Source organism: Ursus americanus, unplaced genomic scaffold, assembly GCF_024610735.1.
Source record: "Ursus americanus isolate L20-20 unplaced genomic scaffold, mUrsAme1.1.p SCAF_51, whole genome shotgun sequence".
NCBI lineage: Eukaryota > Metazoa > Chordata > Mammalia > Carnivora > Ursidae > Ursus > Ursus americanus.
Genome location: NW_028273633.1, coordinates 1,751,191 through 1,756,839, shown reverse-complemented (window position 1 = coordinate 1,756,839; position 5,649 = coordinate 1,751,191).

Sequence of the window (5,649 nt, the reverse complement as noted above, 5' to 3'; positions counted from 1 at the left end):
GAAACCTAACCCTAACCCTAACCCTAACCCTACCACGAAAACTAACCCTAACCCTAAACCTAACCCTAAGCGTAACGTGAACCCTAACCCTAACCCTAACCCTAAACGAAACCCTTACCCTAACCCTAACCCTAACCCTAATGCTAACCCGAAACCTAACCATAAACCTAACCCTAACCTCAACCCGAAACCGAACCCTAACCCGAACCCTAACCCTATACCGAATCCTAACCCGAACCCTAACCCTAACCCTAACCCTAACCCCTATCCTGACCCCAAACTCGAACCCCTAAACCTAACCCTAACCCTAAACCTAACCCTAACCTGAACCCTAAACCGAACACCAATTCTAACCCTAACCCTAACCCTAACCCTAACCCTACCCGAACCCTAACCCTAAACCAAACCCTAACCCTAAACCTAACCCGAACCCTAACCCTAACCCTCACCCGAATCCTACCCCAAACCCTAACCCTAACCCTAACCCTAACATGAACAGAAACCCGAAACCTAACCCTAACCCTAACCCTAACACGAACACTAAACCTAACCCTAACCCTAACCATAACGTGAACCCTAACCCTAACCCTAACCCGAACCCGAACCCTAACCCTAACCCGAACCCTCACCGTAACCCGAACTCTAACCCTAACCATAACCCCAACCCGAAACCTAACCCTAACCCTAACCATAACGTGAACCCTAACCCTAACCCTAACCCTAATCCTAAACCAAACCCTAACCCTAAACCTAACCCTAACCCTAACCCGAACCGTAACCATAACCCTAACCCTAACCTTAACCCGAAACCGAACGCTAACCGAAACCTGACCCGAACCAGAACACTAAACCTGATGCGAATTTGAACCCAAAACCTAACCCGAACCGGAACCCCGAACCCGAACCCCTAACCCTAACCCTAACCCTACAAGAACCCTAACCCTAACCCTAAAACTAACCCGAACCCTGGCCCTAACTCAAACCCTAACCCGAACCCTAACCCTAACCGTAACCCTAACTCAAACCCTAACCCGAACCCTAACCCTAACCCGAACCCGAACCCTTCCCTAACCCTAACCCATACCCGAACCCTAACCCTAACCCTACCCGAACCCTAACCCTAACCCAAACCCTAACCCTAACCTGAACCCTAACCGTAACCCTAACCCTAACCCGTACCCTCACCCTAACCCTAATCCCTAAACACTGACCTTGACCCTAACCCTAACCCTGACACTGACCCTGACCCTAACCCTAACCCGAACCCTGACCGGAACCTGAAGCCTAACCCTGACGCGAACCTGAACCCGAACCCAAACCCCGAACCTGAACCCGAAACCAAACCCCTAACCCTAAGCCTAACCCTAACCCGAACCCTTACATGAACCCAAACCCTAATGCGAACCCTCACCCGAACCCTAACCCGAACCCTATCCCTAAACCGAACCCGAACCTGACCCGAACCCTAATCACGAAACCTAACCCTGACCCTGACCATGACCCTGACCCTAACCCTCACCCTAAACCCTCAAACCTGACCCTGAACCTAACCTTAAACCTGACCCTGACCCTGACCCTAAACCCTAAACCCTGACACTGACCCTAACCCTCACCCTAACCCGAACCCTGACCCTCACCCTAACCCGAACACTGACCCGAACCTGAACACTAACCCTGACGCGAACATCAACCCGAAACCTAACCCGAACCCTAACCCTAACCCTAACCCTAACCCTAACCCTCACCCGAACCCTAAAACGAACGCTACCCGTAACCCTGACTCTAACACTAACATTGAACTTAACCCTAACCCGAATCTGAGCCCTAACTCTAACCCTAACCCTATTCGAACCCTAACCCTAACCCAAACCCTAACCGTAACCCTAACCCGAACACTAACCCTAATCCTAACCCTAACCCTAACCCTAACCCTAACCCTAACCCTATCCGAACCCTAACCCTAACCCAAACCCTAACCGTAACCCTAACCCTAACCCGAACACTAACCCTAACCCTAACCCTAACCCTAACACTAACCGTAACCCTAACCCTAACCCTAACCCTAACCCTAACCCTAACCCGAACCCTAACCCTAACCCTAACCCTAACCCTAACCCTAACCCTAACCGCCGGGATGAGGGAAGAGCTCAGACGGTGCCTGGGCACTGTGGTCTCTTACCTGACCCATACCCTAACTGGAACCCAAACCCTATACCCTGACCCAGACCCTTAGCCTGATCCTGACCATTACCCTGACCCTAACCCTAACCCTAACCCTAACCAGAACCCTAGCCCTATCCCGAACCCTAACACTAATCCTAACCCTAACCCGAAACCTAACCCTAACCCTAACCCTAACCCTACCACGAAAACTAACCCTAACCCTAAACCTAACCCTAAGCGTAACGTGAACCCTAACCCTAACCCTAACCCTAAACGAAACCCTTACCCTAACCCTAACCCTAACCCTAATGCTAACCCGAAACCTAACCATAAACCTAACCCTAACCTCAACCCGAAACCGAACCCTAACCCGAACCCTAACCCTATACCGAATCCTAACCCGAACCCTAACCCTAACCCTAACCCTAACCCTAACACGAACACTAAACCTAACCCTAACCCTAACCATAACGTGAACCCTAACCCTAACCCTAACCCGAACCCTAACCCTAACCCGAACCCTCACCCTAACCCGAACTCTAACCCTAACCATAACCCCAACCCGAAACCTAACCCTAACCCTAACCATAACGTGAACCCTAACCCTAACCCTAACCCTAATCCCAAACCAAACCCTAACCCTAAACCTAACCCTAACCCTAACCCGAACCGTAACCATAACCCTAACCCTAACCTTAACCCGAAACCGAACGCTAACCGAAACCTGACCCGAACCAGAACACTAAACCTGATGCGAATTTGAACCCAAAACCTAACCCGAACCGGAACCCCGAACCCGAACCCCTAACCCTAACCCTAACCCTACAAGAACCCTAACCCTAACCCTAAAACTAACCCGAACCCTGGCCCTAACTCAAACCCTAACCCGAACCCTAACCCTAACCGTAACCCTAACTCAAACCCTAACCCGAACCCTAATCACGAAACCTAACCCTGACCCTGACCATGACCCTGACCCTAACCCTCACCCTAAACCCTCAAACCTGACCCTGATCCTAACCTTAAACCTGACCCTGACCCTGACCCTAAACCCTAAACCCTGACACTGACCCTGACCCTCACCCTAACCCGAACACTGACCCGAACCTGAACACTAACCCTGACGCGAACATCAACCCGAAACCTAACCCGAACCCTAACCCTAACCGTAACCCTCACCCGAACCCTAACACGAACGCTACCCGTAACCCTGACTCTAACACTAACATTGAACTTAACCCTAACCCGAATCTGAGCCCTAACTCTAACCCTAACCGTATTCGACCCTAACCCTAACCCAAACCCTAACTGTAACCCTAACCCGAACACTAACCCTAATCCTAACCCTAACCCTAACCCTAACCCTAACCCTAACCCTATCCGAACCCTAACCCTAACCCAAACCCTAACCGTAACCCTAACCCTAACCCGAACACTAACCCTAACCCTAACCCTAACCCTAACCCTAACCGTAACCCTAACCCTAACCCTAACCCTAACCATAATCGGAACCCGAACACTAACCCTAACCCGAACCCTAACCCTAACCCTAACGTGAACCCGAACCCGAATCCAAAACCTAACCCTAACCCGAACCCTAACCCGAACTCTAACCCTAACCCTAACCCTAATCCTAACCTAACCCTAACCCTAACCCGAACCCTAACCCTAACCCTAACCGTAACCCTAACCCTAACCCTAACCATAACCCAAACCCGAAACCTAACCCAAACCCGAACCCTAACCCTAACCCTAACCCTAACCCTAACGCTACCCGAACCCTAACCCTAAGCCTAAGCCTAACCCTAACCCTAACCCTAATCCTAACTCAAACCCTAACCCGAACCCTAACCCGAACCCTAACCCGAACCCTAACCCTAACTTAACCCTAACCCGAACCCGAACCCTAACCCTAACCCTAACCCGTACCCTAACCCGAACCCGAACCCTTACCCGAACCCTAACCCTAAACTGAACCGTAACCCTAACCCGAACCCTAGTCCTAAACCGAACACTAACCCTAACCTGAACCCTAAAAGGACCCTAAACCTAACCCTAACCCTCAGCCTAACCCGAATCCGAATTCTAACCCTAACTTAACCCTTACCCTAACCCTAACCCGAACACTAACCCTGACGTGAACTTGAACCCGAACCCTAACCTTAAACCAAACCCTAACCCTAACACTAACCCTCAGCCTAACCCGAACCCTAACCCTAACCATAACCCTAACCCTAAACCTCAGCCTAACCCTAACCCTAAACCTAACCCTAACCCAATCACAAACCCTAACCCTAAGCCTAAACCGAACCCGAACCCTAACCCTAACCCTAAACCTAATCCTAACCCTGAACCTAACCCTAACCCCAAACCCTAAAACCTGACCCTGACCCTAACCCTAACCATGACCCTCACCCTAAACCTAACGCTGACCCTGACACTGACCCTAATCCCTAAACCCTGACCCTGATCCTAACCCTAACCCGAACCCTAACCCTAACCAGAACCCTAACCCTAAGCTGAAACCTAACCCTAACCTGAACCCTAACCGTAACCCTAACCCTAACCCTAACCCTAAAACTAACCCGACCCGAACCCTAACCATAACCCGTACCGTAACCCGAACCCGAACCCGAACCCTTACCCGAAACCTAACCCTAAGCCGAACCCTAACCCGAACACTAACCCTAACCCCATCCCTAACCCGAACCGGAACCCGACGCGAACTGTCAACCGAACACGAACCCTAACCCTGACACTGACCCTGACCCTGATCCTGACCATGACCCTGACCCTAATCCTAACCCTAAACCCTAATACCTGACCCTGACCCCAAACCTAACCCTGACCCTGACCCTGACTCTAAACCCTAAACCCTGACCCTGACCCTGACCCTACCCTAACCCGAACCCTGACCGGAACCCGAACCCTAACCCTGACATGAATCTGAACCCGAACCCTAACCCTAACCCGAACCCGAATCCCTAACACGAACCCAAACCCGAACCCCTAACCCGAACCCTAACCCTAACCCGAACCCTAGCCCTAACCCGAACCCTAACCCGAACCCGAATCCTAACCAGAACTCTAACCCTAACCCTAACCATACCCGAAATATAACCCTAAACCTAACCCTAACCCGAACCCTAACCCTAACCCGTACCCTAACACGAACCCTAACCCAAAACCTAACCCTAACAGTAACCCTAACCCTAACCCTCTCCTAATCGTAACCCTTACCCTAACCCTTACTCGAACCCGAACCTGAAACGTAACCCGAACCCTAAACCTAACACTAACCCTAACCCTCAGCCTAACACGAACCTGAACCCGAATCCTAACCGTAACCCTACTCGAAACAGAACCCTAACCCAAACCCTAACCCTAAACCGAACCATAACCCTAACCAGAACCCTAGCCCTAACCCGAACCCTAACCTTAATCCTAACCCTAACACGAAACCTAACCCTAACCCTAACCCGAACC